The sequence below is a fragment of the Pelodiscus sinensis genome, chromosome 1 (genome assembly GCF_052426305.1).
Source record: "Pelodiscus sinensis isolate ZL-2025 chromosome 1, ASM5242630v1, whole genome shotgun sequence".
Taxonomy (NCBI): Eukaryota; Metazoa; Chordata; order Testudines; family Trionychidae; genus Pelodiscus; species Pelodiscus sinensis.
In genome coordinates this window covers 290,675,995-290,699,741 of record NC_143052.1, presented here as the reverse complement: position 1 = coordinate 290,699,741, position 23,747 = coordinate 290,675,995, and the positions used below count along the sequence as shown (strand labels likewise).

Here is a 23,747-nt window from a genome sequence, read left to right as displayed (position 1 = left end):
GGTGATAAAATTACTTTGTAGAAGAATGGCTACTTTCAAATGCAGGAATGAGTGACCAGGTAGGTTAAAATGTTCCTCTACAGGTTAAACCAAATGTCATCTAGCTAAATATCCTGTCTTCTGATAGTGGCCAATGCTAGTTACTCCAGAGGGAATGAACAGAACAGGTAATCTTCAAGTGATCCAACTCCTGTCACCTATTTACAGCTTCTGGCTAACTATCCCTGTGCATCCTGGCTAATAGTCACTGATGGAACTATTCTCCAAGAACTTACATGGTGTTTTTTCTTAATGCCATTATTGTCTTGGCCTCCACAATAACCATAGGCTTGCTGCCGGTCTGCACTGGTCGTGAGTTCTTGTGCAAGTACACTGACGTTCTAATGCATGAAATCAGTTTTTCTTGTGCAAGGACTCTGATGCTCCCTGTCACGGGGTACGCCCCTGGCGTGGGGTGCGCCCCCCTCTTAAGGTCCTGTTGCCCACTCTATCAAGGTGAATACAACCCTAGCAGTCCCAACATAAAAGTGCATGCCCCTCTATCAGGCTTTGGAGGCCTAGCCGCTCAGAGAAGCCTCTCCTGGAACGGGGGCTGAATATCCAGCGCAGGGAAAATGGGAGGTAGGGGCCCCGGGCCCCCCCTCTCCACCGGGTCCCAGCCCATGGCCCTTTAGGCAGGGACTGTGGCTCCTCTCTGCTCGGCTGGGAATCCGGCCAATACGCACCAAGTCGCACGCTCAGTCCTTTGCCCTGGGCTGTTCCTACCGCACCCTGGGGCCCATTCACCTCCCAGTCAGTACTTGCCGGGGCTGTGGGCGCGCTCCTGCCCCCCTGGGGTTGGCGGCTGCTGGCTCTGCCTCTGGCACGGGCAGCGACTCCGGTCTCAGCTGCTGCAGAAACACCGGCCCAGCCTGGTCTGCTCCCTCATCCTGCGGCCGCCCTGGCTGCAGGGCTCCCTCTGCTTTTATACCTAGGCTCTGCTGGGAGCATGCCCAGCAGGGCTGGAGGGGCGAGGCTTTCTCCTCCAGCTGGACCTGGGCTAGCCCCTGTCCGTCAGTGCGGGGCCTGTCCACCCTGTCACACTCACACTCTTCTTGCGCAGGAGGCCAGTGTAGACAGGCAACATGAATTTATTGCGCAAGAAAGCCCTATAGTTAAAATGGCCATCAGAGCTTTCTTGCGCAAGAGAGCGTCTACACTGGCATGGATGCTCTTGCACAAAAGCACATCTCTTGCGCAAACGCACATGCCAATGTAGATGCTCTGTTCTGGAAGAATTTTTGCACAAGATCATGCCAGTGTAGACGTAGCCATATAGCTACTGGACTTTTGTTGACAAAACTATACTGCGTCTACACTACCGCTGAGTTCTGTTGACATAACGTCGACAGAACTCAGCAGTTTTGTCGATGCTGGTAAACCTCAGTTTACGAGGCATAACGTCTTTGTCGACAGAGTTCTGTCGACAGAAAGGGCAGTCTGGACGCGGGGGTTTCTTTTGTCGACAGAAAAAGTCCTCCAGGCAAGCCCCCTGCTGGACAGTCTTTCTTCAGGAAAAACCTCTTCTTGGTCCTGTCTGTAGCCATGTTTTAAAGGCACAGACATCCCTGGCAGGCATTGTGACAGGAAGCTGGCCACAGACAGAGCCTGTCAGCCCAGAGCTCTCCCAGCGTCACCTGCATGTGGCCATGTGTGCAGCTCCAGTGCCATGAGGCCCCCAAGAACCTTTGAGGGAGCCAGCCCTGGTGCCCACAGGCAACAAAAAGAGAGCCCCAGCCTGGTCAGGGACAGAAGTCCTGCTTGAACTGTGGGGGGAGGAGGAAGCAGTCCAGGCCCTGCACACCCGGCGCAGGAATGCCAGCATCTATGGCCGCATGGCTCAGGGGCTGGCCGATAAAGGGCACCACCCCAGGACACTCCAACAGGTCCGGGCCAAAGTGAAGGAACTTCGCCAGGGATACAGTGCACTGCACCTACTATCAGGAACTGTACCGCATCCTGGGAGGCCAGGAACCTATGTCTGCACCAGTGCTCGTGCAGACAGGGTTGCACATACCAGTGCAGCAGAGCCGGCAGGAGGTCCCCAGGGAAGATGTGAAGGAGGAGGAGGAGGAGGAGGAGAAGGAGGAACAGACGGAGGACACCCTGACCCTGACTCTGCAGCCTGTCCCAGAGATGCAAGAAGCCTCGCAGGCACCCTCCGATGGAGGAGAAGGAACATCAGGTGAGTGCAGGCAGGGTCACAGACACAGCACAGAGGAGGTGGGAGAAGAGAGGATGCAGAGCAGTGTTCACATCTTGGTCCTCCCTCCTGGACAGCTTGCATCTCTCTGTGCATGTACAAGCAGGTGGTGGGTATGTGGGTGGGGGGCATGGGAGACCCAAGGTGCAGCAGGCCCCTGTCCTACTGTGGCTGCACACTGATCTGGCCTGGGCGGCCACAGTGGAGGGCGGGAGAATCTAGGGGGTGGAGGTGGACATTGTCCTAGCCACAACGGGTCCCCTGTGTAGCCGAGGCGGCTGGCAAGGCCAGACGTGGCCTACCAGTAACAACATTCCCATCCCTTGTTGTATGAACTTGTGTGTGAATTGCTAACACTGATCGGTTCTCCCTCTTCTTCTCCACAGCTGGACCTGCTGCTGCTGTCCACTGAGCAACTCCTGTGCCGCCACCCACCCGGTCCCACAGCACCCGCAGGCATTGGAGGACCTACAATGATCTCCTGAGGAGGCATGTGGAGGCCATGGAGAAAATGGAGGGGACCATGACCAAAATGCAAGAGACCATGGCTGAAAGAGCGAGGGAGGAGGCTCGGTGGCATACTGGCCTGCTGCAGGACTTCCTCCCAGAGTGGAGCACAATGTGTGCCACCGTCCGGGAGTCCCTGGCTGTGCCAGGTCCTCTCCCCCTGGGGACTCCTCCTGCCCATCCAGCTCCAGCCCCCTCTGACCCCCCCGTCCTCCCTCTCAGCCCCCTCTGACTCCCCTTCTTCTCCCTCAGCCCCTGCCACCCCTTCCTCTCCCTCAGCCCCTGCCACCCCTCCAGCCCTGCCCCTACCCCCCTGCTAGAGCAGAGTCATTGTCAGCCCCCACTTGAGCCCGAGGACGGCTGGGTCCACAGACCAGGGGTGGCAAAGCCTTGCGGCCCAGGCGAGGCCACCATTACCCTTAAGTTGTCTGCCCTCCCTCCCTCACTCCATGTTGGAAATTCCTCCTCCCTCCCTCCTTCCCTTCCTCCAGGTTGAAATCCCCCCTTCTACCACAGTTACAAAAACAGGTTATTAGTTAAAAAAAGAACTTTATTTTTCACAGTTGTTGAACAATTATATTTTGTATAACAGATCTAATTTCTTACGTTACTCCTTGATAAACATATTTTTATTGTTTAACATGGTGTGTGCGCCTTAACTGTTCAGAGGCTGATGCAGGGATGGATTGGGGAGGGAAGGTTTTGGGATGAGGGGGAAGGCCCACAGACCCCACTGGGGATACCTTGGGGAGTCATAGGCCTCCAGCTGAGAAGCGCTCACGCAGAGCCTCCCGGATGCGAACCCCCGCCTGATGGCCATTGGCCCCCAACCTGGGAGGAAGGCCTCCCCTTTTCTCTCCACCAGGTTGTGGAGGATGCAACGTGCTGCCACCACCTCTGGGATACTGTGTTCCCCCATGTCAAGGCGAGTTAGCAGGCACCTAAACCTTCCCTTCAACCGGCCAAATGCGCATTCTACCTGTAAACGGGTGTGTGTCAGGTGCGCATTAAACACTTCCTTGCACGAGGTCAGATGCCCTGTGTATGGCTTCATAAGCCAGGGCATGAGGGGGTACGCCGCATCGGCCACAATGCAGACCAGCATCTCTACGTCCCCGATAGCAGAGGTTCGCTGGGGGACGAAGGTTCCTGTCTGCAGCCTTTCGTACAGGTGTGAATTGCGGAAGATCCAAGCATCATGTGCCCGGCCCGACCACCCCACACACAGGTCCATAAATAGTCCACGGTGGTCCACCAGGGCCTGCAGCACAATGGAAAAGTACCCTTTTCTGTTGATATACCGGGTGGCTCGATGGGATGGTGCACGGATGGGAATGTGCGTGCCATCGAGCGCTCCTCCGCAGTTTGGGAATCCCAGCCCTGCAAAACCAGCCATGATCATGTCTAGCTCTCCAAGGCGGACAATCTGATTCAGCAGCTGTGAGTTGATGGCCCTTACCACCTGCAAAAATAGACACATACAAACAAACACAGATTATGAAGTCAGAGGGGTTGCCCAAATCCTTTGGCGACCATCCGCTCCCCCCAAAAACCCAGCCCCCCCCCCAGTGATTGCTCCCAGTAGTATCATGGTGTAAGACACAGGAGCCCTCCACCACTTCCCCTCCATTAACCCCCACCCACCCTTTTTCGGTTACAGTCCCCTTATGGACTGCCTTCCCCCGTCCCCAAGGGACTTACCTCCATCTATATCATAAAACAGCAAAGAGAAAGCCTTTTATATTGGGACCATTAATTAGCAGATATAATTGGAGATGCAGACGGGGCAGAATGCAGACCTAAAAAGAATCTAGATCAGCATTTAATGCAAGATGGTTGGTTGTCTGGGAAAAGCAAGCCAAGCATTCAGAGAATATGTGTTCCTAATTAATGCTATTGATTCAACATCTGACCACAGAAATAGTGTCCAATATGTCTTATAAAAACACTGAAAAAAGTGGGTCAAGAGAGTTTGTTTCAACTAACAAAAATAAAATGAAACAGAGGAGAATGTCTCATGTGCAGACACCCTAAAAGTCACCGCTACAGGTGTGTTCAGCACCTGGTTAAAAAGTCACTGACAAAATAATAATGCATAACACTCCAAAAATATGTAATGGAAATTGAAAAGTTCTTGCATAGTGTTGGTGTCATCTGAAAAAAGGAATTGGGCCCCCCAGTTTCCAAATTACATGATGTAATTCTCAGAAAAATTATGTTTCTCTACATCCATCTACCACAAAGACTGAAAATTTGCACTGAATAGGAGAGAAGTTTGAAACACAACACACTGTGTACTGATCCAGACTGCACAAAATTGCATTAAACTTAAGAAAACCATTTAAGAAGGACCTGACAGATAATAGGCTGATGACACTGTTGTTACGTGCTCAGAGAAAATCTGGCTTGATGGCATGAATAAATAATCGGGGGTTGCAATGAAAGGCACTTTTATTCTGAGAAGCCATGGAACCTTTCTATTCATTACGTAATGAGACAGATCCCAAATACAAAGATCCTATGTTGAATCCAGTAGTGGGGGAAGATGAAACATGGCTGCTTATTTATAAACTTGGCTATTGGTATTGTTGTGTTTTTACTTTACAGAATTGTAGCCTTTTCATTTTGGGAAGAAAAATATGTTCCTTTTATATTTGAGGGATAAATGTTTTCTCTTATTTCATAAAACTTTGGATTTTATTTTAGAGAGGAAGTGTTCTCCTCCACACTGACTTTTGTTTTGGAGTGGGGGTGGAGCTTGGGGAAGATTAGAGTAACCTTGCAAAAAAGGGCTTCAGACATAAACTGTATTCTAATTGTTGTTCATGTCCTGTCAGCATAATCTGTTTTTTATCCTGGGTGAGGTTCTGCAGAACAGTTGCTATCAATTTTTCCTCTTCACTAGACATGAGGAAAGTCAATCAAATGCTTTATCTGGGTTCAATGAAATAGAGACAGACGTCTGGATGTCTTCTGTATGCAGAAAAAAGCACAGTTTACATTGCTTCAGTATTTCCCCAACACCCTCATATTTGCATTGAACAGGAGGGTCAGCACTGAAAACTTGAGATACCTCATAGGCAATATGATATCTACTGGAGAATATGATCAGTTGCTAAATAATACCTTTTGGATTTTTTCAGAGAAAAAAAAGAGAAAAACTAGATGAGTATTCAATGTTTATCCCTCCTACAATCTGCAGCCATGTCAATGGTACCTTGAAGTTGGTGGTATCAAAATAATATGTACACTGATAGTGAGAGTAGTACATTCAAAAGCACCTATCTGACTTAGGAGCACAATTCACATGGAAAATTGAGAAAATTCTACTCAATCTTTTTTGTTACAAGAAGGATCTTGACCAGTGAAGACCAGCTCAGTCTAAAGCCTGAACCTAGTACTAAAGCCACTTTGGTAAGAGTCAAGGAAATCTGAGTATACCCGATGTTGTTTGGTTGACATCTTTTCAGTAATGCACTTTTCACCTCTCCTCAAAATCAAGAAGATTCTAGGTAAGACATTAATTGGAATAATTCTCATGTTCAAGCCATGACTGTTTGAGCAAGAGCTGAACAATTACTTTTTTAAGAGATGCTGTCACCATGCCCTCCAGAAAGAAAGCAATGAAAGTGTTTTCCAATAACATACCTGATATCTCCCTCCTAGAATTTATCAGGCAAGAAACATATCGATCCAATTTGCAGGTTGCAGCCTGAAGGTTCCTAAGCACATCTGAAACCTCAGTGTGTGACAGTGGCTGAAAGGAAGAGAAGATGCTGCATATGGTCCTTGGCATTTGTACCACAGTGCAGGCCACTGATCCCATGACAATCTGGACTACCTTGTCCATGAAGATGATGAAATTTCCTCTGCTTCACTGGTCAGATTCTCTCTTGTTTATAGGCAATTCTACTGCTCTTTCCCCTTCTTGACTATCATTCACTAGCACAATGCTATAAGGCTATGTCTACACTGCAGGCTTTTGCCGGCAGAGAGTATGCTAAGAAAGCACTCATTAGCATTTGTCATGCTGTCATTTGCATATTCTCTGCTGATGCTTTTTGCGCAAGAGGTTTTTGCTCTTTTTTGCGCAAGATCCTTATGCCTCAAAAAAGGAGGTATAAGGATCTTGAGTAAAAGGTTTTTTTTTGTGCAAAATGGACCCATCTACACTGCTTGTTTTTGCACAAAAACCTCTTGCACAAAAAGCGTCGGCAGAGAATATGCAAATACAGCACGACAAATGCTAATGAGCACTTCATTAGCATACTTTCTGCTGACGAAAGCCTGCAGTGTAGACATAGCCTAATATTTGGGTTGCGAATACTGCATGGATATATATAAATCTAGGCCAAAATTTGTTTTAATTGGAATTTTAAAAAATGAGAGAAATATTTCTGTTGCTCTTAGGTTTATAATATGTTGTCTTTCACATTTCTTTTAGGACTGTATTTTCTCTTAAATCATATTGGTACTGTCCTTTCAATTTGCCTGCTTTTTAAAATCATCTGTGTGTTTAATTGATATCTTATCCTGTTCAGAAATCTTTGTTGTAACAATTAGTTATGCTTTACCTGCAACAATGAAACAAAAATTAGTATAAAATCATTTGTTTTCCGATTGATTTGGAGTTAGAAGATAATTCCTCCTTTGTTGTTAAAGGCAAGTTTAAAAGGGCTACTATGGAAACCAAAATTAATGATGAACATAGAGACTGTTAATCATTCAGATTCACTGGAATAAGAAAAGCCTAATTCTTTACTGAGCCCATTTCATAACATCCTAGTTATTGTGTGAAGTGTTAGTAAGTGTCTCTCTAAAGAGTTGCTGGCACCACTGACCTCACTGACTGGAAAAAATGAGGTTCATGGGTCTAGGCAGACTCTTTATGGCGGGTACTACCCGTTGATAAACTGGAGCATGATCCACAGGTTTTGGATTATGCTCATAGTGAGCCACTCCTTTCTGATGCTTATTATTTGTCAAATACTGATAATGTGCTTTGTGCTGTGTAAGACGCAGAAATAAAGTCCCTGCCCCAGAGAGTCTACAAGGCTGATAAATGCCAGGAAAAAATGGTACTGAGGTTCCAGGCAATCATGGTATGTATCTTAGGGTATGCTTACACTGCAGTAAAAGACCTGCAACACTGAATCTCAAAGCCTGGGTCAGTTGACTTGGGCTTGCAGGGCCCAGGCTGCAGAGCTGAGTATGGCAGTGTAGACATCCCTGAGATGGGCTCTAAAACCCAGCAGGTGCAACTTCACAGTTTTTAGCCATGTAGCCCAAACCCTGCAAGCCTGAGTCAATTGATCCGGCCTCTGAAACTCAGTGCTGCCATTTTTTTTTCTTTTCAGAGTAGACATAACCTTTGACTGTTTTTTAAAATAGAATTGGAAGCAATAGTGATGTGATGCTGATGTGTGATTGTCAATCTGAAGTGATAGACAGATCAGCCACACCTCTCCCTAGAAAAGGAGGAATGTTCCGGAGCCATGAAAACAATTAAATATATAAACATATACTTACATCCACTGAAGAGGGAAGGGAACTCTTATGCTTTGTAAAGCAGGATTGGTCTATTTTCTGCCACATGAGAATCAGTTAAACTGATTCTAGACATGCTTTGTGGTCAGGCTGATGTCTTATATTTTTAGAAGAAATTACAGCTTGAGAAAATATATCCATAGACAGAATTTAAAGTGCATGACATAGATGAATTGTTCATTTTTTATCTGTGCATTTATCTTAGGGCTCCAGATGTATGGATGAATCCAGTATTCCCCTCTAAGATTTTCCATCTGTGAGGAGAGTGAGTTTTCTCTTGTGCACCAATATTGACATCATATGCGCTTGTTCAGTAGTGTGCCACTGTGGCACCCATCAGTTACTAACAAAATTACACACACACACACACATATTAGCGGGTTCACTCATTTTTACACACGGCTTACTCCTTCAGGGTGGCTTGTGGGGAAGTCACTGGCTGCTCCGACGCCGACATGCCCCCTTTGGGTGAGGTGTTCGCTTCAGGTCACTGCCCTCCGGCAGTGACCACTCTGCTCTTGGTCTGCACCCCCTTCCGGGTGGGGGGAGTCATTGTTCTTCCTCCGCTCCTCCTCTAGGATCCTCCCTACTCCCTAGGACCCCTCAGTTCTTCTCCCACTCTGCCTGCCCAGTTGCCTCCTGAACCCTGCCTTGCAGACTTATGGCCTGGGGTTTCCTTGGCTCGAACTCCCCCAGCCTACCGCAGCTGCCTCCCGGACTTTTAGGGTTGCCTCCGTGTGAGCCCCACCCTCCATGACTGCCTCCTTGCAGCCCCTACGGCCTGAGGCCAGGTAGCCTGGGTTTGCTAGGCCAAAGCCTCTCTCATTGCAGGCTGGCAGGTCTTTCTCCTCCTCCCAGGAGCTGCTTTAATAGCCTCTAGCTGGGCCCTCCTTAACTTCCTCAGCTGCTTCCCCCTGACTCCAACTCCTAGCCCCTTAAAGGTCAAGTGCAGGGCAACACCCTGCCTATATATATATATATAGATATATATAAAATTAAAAATTGTAAAAATACTGAAACAATGGATAATTAACTAGGTGCATGACCCTACAGCCACCCACCCTGAAAAATACCCAGCTTGCCCCCAACACACACTGTGCGTGCCCGCCTGTGTCCCCATCAGGATCACACACAGCCAGCTGGTGCCTGTGTAGGCCTAGATAACTGCCTACCCCCCTCACACAACCTGTAGTGGTGCCCTGCCTTGCAATCTGATCCCCCATATGCCACTAGTATATATGCCAGGGCCATGCTATCTGCCCCCCAAACACAAACAGCCAGTACCTGGGTAATTACCCGGTCAGTACTGCCAAGAGACGTGTGCCCAGCCCCATATCTTGCCTGTTCTCCTCCTCATTGCCCAGAGACCTGTGTCCAACCCCACACATTGCCCTCCCCCGCCCCCGAATTTCCGTGCACCTATTACCTCCCACCACTACAGATTAATGGTGCCTTTACCCCCCACCCGGCTGGCTTCTGTCCCATATCCTCACTGTCCTTGGCTTCTCTGTTTTCCCCTTGGTATGATCATGGTATCTGCTTTGCCACTCTCCCACCCAGGCTCCCACGTGGCTCATGGCTCCTCTGGCCCTGGCCACCACAGAAGCCTCCTACCAGGTGGCTTGTGGCTCTTCTCCTGCCACCTGTTACACACAGTTCGCGGCTCCTCTGGCCCAGCGGCCACAGCAGGCACTTGCTGCTTTCCATGTGGCTGTGTGGCTCTGCATACGAGGTGGGCGGGATGGAAATTTTTTCTGCATGCATGCGCACAGCTTAGAGGGAACCCTGGTTGAATTCTATATGGCCAATACCCCATAAGGTTGACAACCATATGTCTGAGAGCCTTCATTACCCAAAAACTGATGGGGTTGGAGGTACATATCTGCAGGTTTGGAGTATGGAGAGGAGCTGTGCAACATGGTGTTGATTCTCCTCTTTCTTTAAGGCAGAGGTATCCGCTTTCCAGCCAAATGGCTGTTGACCTGATAAGTTGTCAGCTTTATGAAATTCAACAATATGAAATACAGATTGAGGAATCAGAAAGTATCCACTTTGGTTTCCATATCAAAATTCTTAACTTTAAGTCAAGCACAAAAATGTTTCCAATGCTGTGATAGAGATGAAAAGCAACCGTTTAAAGAGCTGAGTAATATGTACTCTTTTACAGCAACTCTGTACAATAAACATTTAAACTCAGTCTGATTAAACAAAGCTGCAACACTGCCTGATACTTTGCCTGTAGGCCCTTTATGTTCCATATGGATACAGTCACCTGTTTTATTTCTTACTTCCTCAGTAGTCTCAGATAGTAATCCAATAGTTAAAGGATTAATTATATGTCATTATAATAAATAACATGCAATACAAACCCAAACCGCTGTTGCGGTTGTGGTTTTTCATGTGTACTTTGTTGTGGTTAATAGCAATACATAAACTTGTGACTCCATGTTGTTTAGTTTGTTGTGGCATGTCTACCTGTTGCCAATGAGTCATCTACTGTATTTAACATATAAATCAAAATTCTGCAGTCTATACCCAGTCAGAACTTTCCCTAATGTTAACAGGGGTTTGCCTTAGAAGACATGCCAAATTAGGCCCATGGGTACAAAAGAGCTAACAGCCATTTGTAATAACTATAGTGTGAACATGTGGTGTTTTGTTGATTTTGAATTTGGTGAGTGTGTGTGAAAATTTTCAAGTCCTTAAAATAGCCTTCAGATGATTCTTTTCTTCCTTCCTCCACCAGAAAAATGTCACATATTTAAAGATAATATAGATGAATGAAGAGGAAAAAACCTCATGGTAACTAGTTGGAAACATATTCCTTTCGGTATAATAGTGAAGATACCAGAGACAACCAGGCCCTCACAGCACTTCCTCAGATTCTGCCACCTATGATATCTATACTAAACACAATGTCATCTGTCAGCTACAGTGATGCAGGTTCATACATATTTACCAATTTGCAAATTATGCATATGCAGCTCTGAGCAGCTCTCTGTTCTCTTTGTCTTTCTGCTTTTCTTCCTTCACTAATGATTCAAACTGCTTACACGTCTGGCATCAGAGGACTGAATTCTGAGATTGTAGTTTCCTTTGTACACCAATTAGGTCTTAACATTTAAATTACAATTTTATTTGCTGATTTGGAAGCATCCTTTTTAAGTTGAACAAGATTTTCTTCATCCTGCAACTGTTCTTTGATATAATGATTTATTAAGGTACCAGGAGAAATATTGATCCTGCTAATAGCTTCTGCCTTGCCACATAATGCTTTATATTTTACTCAGCAGAAAGGGCCATATTCTTTTGCTCATCGTCTGATTGACCATAAATGCTTAGGCCTTTCCCCAGCAATTAGCTCACTTACCAAAACAGTGGGTAAAAGTCAAGTATTTATAGACTAATTAAAGAAGTCAGCATGTCCAAATAATGTACTTTACATAACACAAGGAAACATTAAGTAGTAGTGTGTGTGAAATTAGGGAGTAGTTTTATAAAATGTAAAGTAAATTTAACAAATTCATATTGTTGTATGTATTATTGATTAGGCCTCTCTTTTGTGGCAGCATTGTGGGGAGTTATATCTTGCAGCTGTGATTTATTAATGGCATTTAGGCTTGTATTTCATTGATATTTTCCATTGCTTTCTCTCTCCTGTATCCTCACCTCCTCTTGAAGAAGCTTTCTAATGTTATTGTCTATAGTAAGATGCTGAAGGAGCAATTACAAAGGATTCCTATTGTGATTTCTACCATTCGACTTGGAAAGTGCATTATTCCTTTGGTAATGGTAATCATTTGTATTGTGATTACCAGGGAGGGAAAAAGACAATGGCATGCAAAATACAGAGCAATGCATATTTTTAAAGGACAACAGTCCATGCTGCTTTACTCACCAATATAAGGTCTAATGGAGCACATTGCTTTGAAAACCAGTTCTTTGTTGTCCCAGGGTGGGTGCTGAAAACCATAAACATAAAATATTGGTGGGTAATTGTTTTTTTTTAAAATGTTGCATTAACCTGTTCTTTACCTCAGTTTCGCCTCTTGTAACTTGGCATAGTAATACCTACCAGTGAAGGAGATAGTGAGGCTTAACTATTGATGTAAAAGCTGTCAAATTAAAAACTAATAATGTGATTTTTTTTCACACAGTGTGTAATTAGGCTTTGAACTCTTTGGCGTGGGATATTATTGAGGGTGAGAATTTAGGAAGATTAAAAAAGGAATTGGTTATTTATATGGATAATTTAAACATCCAGCTATAACAGTTGATGATAATGGAAAGACTAGAAGAGATATTAAGTCTCAGGCATCAGGATTTTAGCCAGTCTTTAACTATCAAAAGTCAGGAGAAAACCTAGTACCTATGAGAGCAGTTTATTATGTATCAGTCTACTGCAGGATACTTTCATCTTCTTCTGAAGCATCTGTTGCTGGCTGGATCTCTGGTCTGATTCAATGTGGCAGTTTTTGTGTTCCTATATTGTAAAATGACCTGAGACCCTAAAGTAGAAAGTGCTGTGGAAATCTAAAACATTATTACTGTTCCAGTTGATGTTTCTGTTTATAAACACTCTTTTAACACCCATTATGAATTCCATATGGCATGAGCTGTTTTTCTTTTTTAATACTGAATTTAATATTGATGAAAACTACCAGGGTCACAACACTGGACAGTGAAATGCTTCACCCACGGAATATATACAAAACAGACAGCTGCAGTTGGCACTCGGTTCCTCGCTCAAGTGCCTCACCTCTGATTTGAAAGTAAATGTACCTCATTGTTCAGTCCTTGCAGCCTCTGCTAAGCAAATGATAAGCAATGAATAACTTATTTGACAAGTGTTTTCTGATTCTTTTTCTGTTTGCTAGTTTATGAAATTTCAAATGTATTCCTTACTGTGGTAGGGTTGCTTAGTGAATAATTCTTTTGTTAGTGAATAGTTCATCATAAATATTTGCATTTTGTGCTGTCTTGGTTGGTTACATGGGGTTGATTTTTTTTCCAGTTTGTGATTTTTACTGGAAATATGTGGTTCAAAATTTGCTTTCAGTGAATATTTTTTAATTTTCAAATTGAATTGTTTCTGCTATTCTGCCAGAGACATTCGTTGCCAGCAAAGGTGCCATCTAGTGTCAGTTGTGATGGTGTAATTTGCTTAATTATATGTTAGGAGTTGAATTAGAGACCACCAACTCATCTGACAAAATGACATCAAAAATATCTCACAGGTAATAATACTTTTGGTACCCATTGGCCCAAACCTGATTTGAATTAGTGACACCAAATCTTAATCTTGTCTAAAGCTGCTTAGCTAACCACTGATGTCAGTAGTGCTGTTCTAACCTGCATTTGCTGAGTCTCTGGACTATGAGCTGGTTATGATTCATGATATCCCTGAGTTATGTTACTAGTCATGCATCAGAAATGAATTTTAATCAGTGGAAATGAGAAAAATATTTTGTTGTAAACTCTTCTGTTTGGATGTGTTCTATCGTTTCCAGATGAAACAAAGTCTCAGTATCTATCAGGAGGAAGGAAGGGGTAGGAAACTCAAAAGGGTATGTTTGCCTTGAAGTTAGATACCCACAGGGTGCAGTTGGTCCATACCAGCTGAGTTGGGCATGTTGGACTACGGGGCTGTTTAACTGTGGTGTAGATGTCGGGGTTTGGCCTGGAGTCCCAGTGGTTAGCCTGTGAGGTGTGAGGGTCCCTCAGCCTGAATTTCGACATGCAGTTAACAACCCCTTAGCCTGCACCCTGGGAACCAGGTTTTTAGTAGATGTAGCTTGAGAGGAGGGCAAACTTGGCAGCATAGAGGGAGCAAGTAGATGTATAAGGAAAGATGATCATGGACATAACATGGAAAGGAAGGAGAGAAATATTGATGTGACTTTGGAAGAGGCTCTATAGATGATTTTGTACTAAGGAAGCTGGACTAGAACTGAGTGGTTTCTTCATATCCTTTTAGTATCTAGAATTTGCTAGGCAGCCTGATTAACATTATAAACAACCTGGCTATACCTATCATACTGTATATCTCTCATGGCACCTAATACAAACCCTGGTGAGGTCAATTGATAGACTCTCATTGATTTCAGTGGGTTTTGGATCATCTCATATTCCAGGTTGTCAGTAGATGCTTCTGCATTTTATTTAAGTTATGATGTTTTATTTAAGTGATTTAAGTTATGTTTTTATTTATTATACTGCTAATTCATAATCTGTGTACTTTTAGTTTACTCAGTAATTAAATTCTTACCATTTATATCAGTGCTTCATAAATGATTCTGCTTTGTCAGATTTTAAGATTAAGCAGCAGATCCAAAATTCATATAACTGAGAACAACAACAAAATCACATCGGCGGGGCTTGACCCTGCAAACACTGATGCCCATGAGTATCTTGATGTGTGAGTTGTTCCCTTTAACCTCATTGGGACTAAGTGCTTGTGTAAAGTTGCTCATGTGCATTTTCAGGATGGAGGCAACAGCATGTATTTTATGTTTAAATCAAATTATATTACATTCACTACATGTTCAAATGAAACGAATATAGCTGATGCCTATCTGGATGCTTATTAAAAATATCATGTAACTTTCAAAAAGAGAAAACTGCTATTGAATCAGAGAACTTAGCAGTGCAGAGTTTTATGGGCAATTGTTCCATCAGGATATTAAGGTAAAACAGTAACAGTGCTTATGATACCAGATGCAATCTTAGTTTGTATACACAAAATGCAATCATCATGCCTTATTAAATATATATAAGCTCAATTTGATTAAATTGCAATTTACTTTTAAAATATAAAGCTTTAATTGTATGCATTGGCTTTTGTTTTTTAAGAAGGTCAGTCACTTCCTGGGGGATAAATATGCCATGTAATCCTGTGAAGATAAGCAAACCCATATGATTCAATTTTATTGCTCCATCATAAAGTCTTAATATGGACAAATGTCAGCTGCTTTCTGTGTGAATGTTGTGTCTGGAAGAGGATTTAAGAAATATTACTCCTTGGGAAGATACTGTATTCATATGTAACTTTATTGAAAAGAGGGAAAAGAAATGAATGAAATGTATAAGCATATGTTTTTAATTTTTTAAACATTAAAACATTATCTTAGATTCTCTTTTACAACAGAACATTGAGACATATCTTAAGGCTGTTATAAGTGTGTTGCTTAAATAATGCACAGATAAACTGAGGTTTTCCTGTCTGAAGTGAGTATAGTTTATGATCTAATGTCTGAAGACCATTAACTAATATCTGCTAGTAGCTCAAAAAAATGCAGAAAGTTGTCCCAAATTTTAACTCTTCAGTTTATTAAATGACGCTATTTTATAGTGGTGTTACTAATGAGGAGAAAACCTTGGCAAAGTCTAGAGCTCCTATTTGTACTTAATTAAAATTAGATTGTTCTTTGTCATTCACATTCAATCTAGGGAAATCATATAGTTTTTCTTATAAATCAGAAAGTAGTTGCTAGGCTTGTTTGTCTCTGGCATCCTCTAAATGGCCACAGACAGCCATGAAAGCTTTTAGGCAGGAACTAATGCTTTTTGGCCTTTGGGCCATAAGGGCCATCAGCACTGGCTTCAAATGCATTATTCACTCTGATATTGTGATTTTCATTTAATGTGTTAAACATTCTAACTTGGAGCCAGATTCTTACTCATGTTGGGTAGCACCATGTGTTTCAAAGGGACTATTCTTGGAACAAAGTACTATTCAGAGTGAATAAAGCTTTTGGAATCTGACCCTTACATGAGCATTTCTGGTTACAAGTAATGTTCTCTCTCTCTTTTTTTACATCCACGTGTGGAATAAATTTTGTCATGCGCACTCAGGCATATGCATATGTGCATCACCAAGAGAAACACATGCTGCTGGCTATGGGACTCTGCCAGTCAGCGGGGCGGTGCCTGAATCTCACCCAAGTGGCGACTCAAGCACTCAGCTTACAGGGAACTGTGGTTATGAGATGTGCCAATCCAGGACTTGTTCCTCTTGGTTATGTAGCTGTGTTTGGCAAGAACTAAGTTAAGAGTGCTCATAAATCAGATAGGGGCTAGAGAGCGCTGTGAATGTAGGCTGTATTCACTGCACTGTCTTCTATTTTCTGCTTATGAGTAAGTCTTAAACTAACAATTTTTTCCAATGATTTTATTGGCTGGCTTGCATGAGAAAGCTTTACCAGCTTGCATCCTTTAGAAAGGATGGCTACAGATAAAAGAGCATAATGGTGCATTCTGGATGCAGTTTTCCAAATAGGGACATGTATTGAATTCTGCTCTGACTTCACAGCCTGAAATCTTCACTTCTTCATGAGAAGTGTTCTTGATCAATAAGTAACAACAAACATTTCCTTGTATTGCATTGTCGTCCTGAGTTTGACCTGGATTTAAACTTACGAGTTAAAAATAAGTTTAAAGAAAGATGGTGAAATAACACCAACTGAATTGTTTCACTAGGTCTACATTTAAAAGAAATAATGAATCTCCTTTTACCTCTGTAAAAGGTAAAATGAGGATAAATAATATCTGCCTATCTTACAGGGCTGCTATGAGTACTAATTCATTATTGTTATAAAACACATTGAGAACCTTGGATGGAAGGCACTACAGACATATAACTTATGGTTATTTATTTATTGAAAGATGAAATACTTTCAAAACCTTTGATTTGCAAAGTAAATGAATGTTTAAGTTTACTGAGAAGAGCAGAAGTGAAATCATTATTTCATAGCTTTTAGGATTACTAGTTTAAATTGTCCTTAACAAATGCTATAAGCCAAATGCTTCTCTAGGGTACCCTGGATACCTCTGTTGTCCCTATGAATCCTTTCTTGTGGGTAATTAAGAACTCGCCAGTGGTTTGCATGATTCAAGGTGCTGTGGTTCAGAGAGAAAATGGCTGAAAAGAATAAAAAGAAATAAGAATACCTATACATTTATGTTTACATACCACAAAAACAGAGGATGATTTAAAATTCTGTCTCACGTTATTGGCCAGATCTTCTGCTGATGAAAGTAATGGAAGACAAAGGAGCCATGCTGACTTAAATTAGCTGTGCTCCATTGCTCCATATTAACTGACATGCTTCATGTAAGAAAAAGTCACCACAGAAAGGGTTAAAGGATGAACTGGCCTTTTTTATTAAATTGAAAACCAAGTGAATAAATTAAGGCCAGATTTAAATTGAAACTAAACTTGGTCAATTAATTTATTAGAGTATCCTTTTGTGTATTTAGTGCTTTTAAAAATTGCTACCTGCACTGCCAAGGAAACAGGACTGCTTTTTAAACCAACCACTCTAGCAAAGTATGGGCCAAAATATTGTGACCTTCCCTCCACTGCCTCACTTGTGTGCCTTAAGCTTGACAGAGAGGGCCTACCCAAAGGTGGTTCGCTTTTACTTGGGCCTGGTCTATTATTCATAATCATCAAGCAACTTGTTTTTCCTTGGGGATCCCTCTCTCTGCTTACTCCTGTCACCTTCATTGCCCCTCCTGCCAATTACAATCCTTTGAGTTGAATAGGTTTGTATGGACTGTTCCTTTGGAGTGCTACACCAGTATGCTGCAAAATGTGTTTTGGAAAACATCAGTGTTCAGACACAAAATATTGTTTCCAACTTGACATTTTATATACATATATGAAATGCCAATTGAATAACACACTATATATTTATATGTATCAGTCGCCACTTGCCAGGCAATGTCAGGCACCATTCTACTTTAGGGACCAAAGGTTGCTTAAAAACAAACATCTGATCTACTGGTTCCCAATTTTGTAAGTGTTAAAAAAGATATTAGAGGCTACAAACTTTTGTTTTTGTGGTTTGAGAGTTGTGTATTTTACCAATGCCATGCTCACATTTTTTCATTATTATAGTGAAGGAGAAAACTGCCCTTGGCCTATGGTCAGAATGACCATGATTTTATGATGGTAGTAGAAAGCTCTTGGATCTAGGGATTTGTAAATTAAAATGAACCTGCAGCCTTGAAATTTACAGTTTCAGCATTGTTGTTATCATAAATATGGGCCATAAAGTAAACCTCTCCTCTAGCCCAGGTTGGATGAAGCATTATTGCTTAGACTCATTTGCTTTTCCCCCATGTTCTTCCTCTTAGCATCTGGTTCTATACTTCACTCTTCTCCATTTCAAGGTTATGCTTTGTTCCAGCATTGGGGTTAAGGAATTGTCACATTCCAAGGGGAATCTGTTTTATTATATAATCTGTCTTGCTGTAGGTTGATGCAGCAAGTAGCTTCAGTAATCCATACTGATGAGTTGTCCCCTATCCACCTATGGCTGACAGGTAGACTTACGAATGAGAGGGGAAAAAAATCTGCCACACGGGATTACTGCTGCTAATGCACATAGGAACTCATTTCTGCCCTGCTTCATTAAAGAGCAGAGGTTAACATGTAACTCGCCTCAGAAGAGCTTTTATTCTTCATAAGATACCTAAGAAGACAATGAAACAGAGAAATAAGAGGGCTTTTATGAACTTCTCTGTCTGCAATGGCCAGCTACCCAGATAACGAAGGTCGTGCATGCCTAAAATTCTCGAGGTTAGACTTTATCCTTCTATAACATTAAAGCTTCGGCTGATGCACTTTTCAGCCAGTTTCCAGGATTATAGCATAAACAGGAATTGTTAACCTATCTGGTATACAGGTTTCTGTGAGAGTAAAGATGTTAACCTCTCCAGTAATTCATATACCTGACTGTTTACTGTTATAACATGTAGCTGAATGATAATAATGGGTTCTGTTAGTGTGTTTATTCTGGGACTGTCTCTTGCATGGTCCCTGTGTGCACTAGCGACAGGGACGTCTTTTTTGTAACAGGTACTTATCCCTTCTGAGTGTCAATCCCATGTAAGCAGGGGCATGGATCCTGTTAACAGGGAATAATGGAGATCTGTTATATTTTGCAGGCAAGGTACTTCTTGAAGGTCTGGTACTTGTTTAACATGTAAATGTTGTGAGATATGATTGTATGTGAATCTCTAAAAATCCTTATTTTGTAGCGTGCCTAAGACACAAAAAATATATGAGGATTTCTTGGGGTTTTTGGCATGCAGTATGTGAGCAGTTCCTTTAGTCCCACAAGGATAAACAGAGAAAAAGCTCATTTCTGCTATCTGGTGATAATTTTCTAAAGGTCAATGTTGTCAATTCTTTTTACAAGAAGGCTTACCTGTCAACTGCTGCCCCCAAATGCCGTGAAGATGCTGCTTTTCATTTCATTCCCAGGAGTCAGAGTGATGGAAATTTCAAGGTTCAGCTACCCCTTAAAATCGCTTTGCATTCACTGAATTCTATGCTTTGAGCTAATGTTGTTTTCTCAAAAGGGATCTCATCCTCCAATTCATCTCTGCCCAAGCAATTCTCCTCTCTCATTCACGTGAGTTAAGAAAACCCTTGCAGATGTGTGGTGTCGGTTCTTGACATGACAAAGTTTGTTAATTACTGATGTGGAAATTCCTTCCCTTGTTTCAAATAAAATGAAATTGAGCTTAATACAAGGAGAAGAGGATATAACTCACAAAGTAATTACTTCATCTTTGACACTTACAGGTCACGTCATTGTCAATGTTTGGGCAGGAAGAGCGAACAGAATAACATCACTTAGGGAAAGGAACATTTTAATTTAGATTAAACAAGTATTCGTTTCCCTGAATTGGTCAAAGATCAAAAAGAAAAATTTTTTTGGTCCTGATCTACTAATTACATGTACAGCCAAACCCAAATAAGCTTTGCCTGCGTGCTCAATCATTAAAGAATGGAATACAGCTGATTGAAATTACTGTATTTTCATTAAAGATCTCTGAGGGTCAGATTAGCTGGCAGACTTTATTGGCTACAGGAGGGGAGGTCAATGGATGTCAACAGTTAAGAAATATGTAGTTCTGTTGAAGGAAGAATTCTTTCTTGAAAGTATTTTGGGTATAAAAAAGTGAATTTCTCTTTTCTCATTGCTAGTATCTCTTCAAGCCCTTGTAGAGCATGGACATTAATTCTGAAATACTATAGTTTCTTGTCAATGTTAATCCTTTCAACTGCCAAGAATCACTGTCTGTAGTGAACACGTTGAGTCCATCTATCAGAAAAGGAAGTACAGCAAATCAGAATGGCAATGTTTAATTTTCCCAGATTGCATCTCATTTTAGGGCTTTATTGCCTGCAGAAACGGGGCTTCAGATTTCTCCAATTTGAGCAGAGATGCAGTCACTCTATTATTGCAATAACTGTCTTTTCTCCCCTCTCCTGGTCTCACAAAAAGTTAGTGAGAATGGAAAAGTGAGGGGAAAATTGACAAAAAGAATATTTCTGAGGGTTAGTTTCATGGATAGAAATGACAGAAAATGTTATCTAAGGGTGAGCAGCACAGGATAGTCATTTAGGATAAGAGGAAGATCTCTAGTGCTTTTTTAAAAGGTACAGAGAAATAATTTTGGAAGATTTTTTTTTCCTGGTGTAAAAGATATTTTTCTAACTCTTGATTTTTATTATTTTTTAAATTGTTCTATACTCAATTTTGAAGGTTGCAGTAAGGCACAGAAAATTAGCAGGAGCCAGACAACAAAACCCATTTTCCTGGTACAGAAAAAAAAAAAACCCTGTAATGCAAAAGAATTTCAGAAGGACGAAGCTGTAACTGGTAATTAAACTCATAAGATGGTTGACTAATGCCAGTTTCCTTATCGACTAGGGATGGAAAATCCTATTTAATTATTTAACTGGTTAAATGTTAACTTTAACTGGTTAACCAATTAAACTGCATGGGTGGGGGGGGTCTGCTCGAGCCCAACTTGGTCGTAGTGCCCCCCCGCCCTGCACGGTGAGGGACTGTTCTGGCCAGACTGGAGCGCCCTTGTCCCCACTGGGCCCCGCAGGACTGGAGGCTCCCCCTGCCTGCGGCGGGCTGGGGGCTACTCCAGCCCTCACTGGTTACCCATTAACATCAATATTATCAATGAATATTTTCAGTCAGCACACAGTCAATCTGTGGAACTCCTTGCCAGAGGATGTTGTGAAGGCTAGGACTTTAACAGGGTTCAAAAAAGAGCTAGATTGATTCATGTAGGTTAGGTCCATGAACGGCTATTAGCCAGGATGGGTAGGAATGTTATACCTAGCCTCTGTTTCTCTAGAGGTGGGTGACAGGAGAGGGATCACATGAGGGTACCTGTTGTGTCCACTCTCTGGTATTGGCCACTGTCAGCAGACAGGATACTGGGTTGGATGGACAATTGGTCTGACCCAGTATGGCTGTTCTTATGTGACATGGAAGTGGGACCAGAAAGCCATTGGCATGCTGTAAGGCTCACTTTCCCAAGCCATTTTAACCATATTATATCCATAAGTATGTTGGCATTAATATATTTACTGTTACAGCAGAATAGTACAAAGACTGACCCTGATTCTTGGTTGAGGGTAATTAGTTGGTCTGGTTGTATCAGTAGCTTTGAAGGGTCAAATGAATCAGATGCTTCTCTCTGATTCTCCAGCGCTCTTACAAATCAGGAGTAGTGGAAAACAAAGTGTGGTGTAGGAGGCCACACCCACCATCCTCTGTGTTCCTTATCTTGTGCTCTGTCTCCCAGAGACTTTGGAGACCTAGAGCTGGTTGCCATGTCAGCATGCTAGGGAAACATACTGATCAGCAAAGGAAAAATAAAGGTAAGGTTACCTATGCTGAGTAAGCCAGAAGATTTAGCCATTGCAAACATGGATCAGATCTGTAACAGCAAGCACCAGTTTGAGCATAGCTGAGTCACCCATCCCATGCCCCTCTAAAAAGTCCTTTTTCAATTTGCACATGAGAGCAACTCATTTTCCAGCCTGGAGGTTCTATATGGAACATCAGAGTACTGCTTTGGTGACCTGCTGTGTTGCAAAAATAGCAGTGAATAGTTGCCTGCAGAGATAGTGGTTTAAGCAGATAGTAGCTAGATAGTCATTAAAACATGATGCTGCTGTAAAATAGAAATATTCAGCAATGTTGCCCTATATAAGCCACTAACTATTGCATGTGCAATCATGATATGTTTTTTATTGGGGCATGGAACACTTCCTGGCAATGCATGGAGAGCTGGCAAAGCAAACATATCTGTCCCTTTCTTTGCAGCTGCTAAATTGCATTAAAGGACAGCTAGCAATACATTACTTTCCTAACATTTTTCTGTGTGAAAGCAATTTCTGACTGGGCACAAGAATGCTATGGGGTTGTGAATGGGAGGGGAAGTGAACCATGAAACAATCTCTGTGAAAATGTGGTCCATATCTTTGAGAAAACCTGTGCTGGAATATAATCTTACTGGCTCCTTCACCATCCTATGTGCCAGTCCATGGAGTTTGCAGTGCAATTTGGAAAAGCGAGCTATTTGTATAGGAACACAGAAGTTGCCATATTGGATCACTAGGCAGTCCATCTAGGTCCATATCCTGTCATTGACAGTGGTTTCTAACAGATGCTTAAAGGAACATATAAGCAGTGTGTAATAAGGAGATGGGAGGTCAGAAGTGGAGCAGATTACTTTGTAACATTTGGTCTTACTTGGTCTCTAACAGCTAGGCTATGTCTAGACTAAACGGCTCTGTTGATGGAGCCATGTAAAATAGTTTATTCGGCATAGTCAAAGAAGCGGGGATTTAAATAATTCCCGCTTCATTAAAATAAAAATGGTCACCGCGCTGTGCAGACAATCAGCTGATCCGGCACAGCGTGGCAGTCTAGAGGCAGTGCGGTCGACAAGGGAAGCTTTTGTTGACAACTCTGGTAAACCTCATTTCACGAGGCATACTGGAGTCGTCGACAAAGGCTTCCCTTGTTGACCGTGTCGCGTCTAAACTGCCGCGCTGTGCCGGAACAGCTGATCGTTGGCACAGCACGGTGGCCATTTTTATTTTAATGAAGTGGGAATTATTTAAATCCCCGCTTCTTTGACTATGCCGAATAAACTATTTTACATGACCATGTAGTCCAGACGTAGCCCTAGAGATTGGCCTAAGCCCCAAAGCATTATGCTTAACATCACTTCTGCAAGAACAACAAGAAGTCCTGTGGCACCTTATAGATTAACAGATTTATTGGAGCATAAGCTTTCGTGGGCAGATGACGAAGTGGGTCTTTGCCCACGAAATCTTATGCTCCAATAAATCTGTTAGTCTATAAGATGCCACAAGACTTCTCGTTCTTGCAGATTCAGACTAACACGGCTACTCCTCTGGTAATATCTCATCTGCTAACTTTATCATTATCAAGAATATACTATTATAATTATCTAGAGCCCTGCAGAGATGCAACATTTGTATCCACATCCATATCTGCAAAAATGAGCTACGGATATATGCATCCAAATCTGTGAATGCAAATATCCACGGATATAAAGAGAATATCCACAAATTTACAGAGTTCTAGCTACACAC

General features: G+C 42.5%; 1 protein-coding gene across 10 annotated transcripts in view; it reads left to right on the top strand.

Moving 5' to 3' along the window:
- ENOX1 (ecto-NOX disulfide-thiol exchanger 1) overlaps positions 1-23,747 on the top strand; it is a 549,328-nt gene that overhangs the window by 170,051 nt on the left and 355,530 nt on the right. The window lies entirely within an intron of this gene.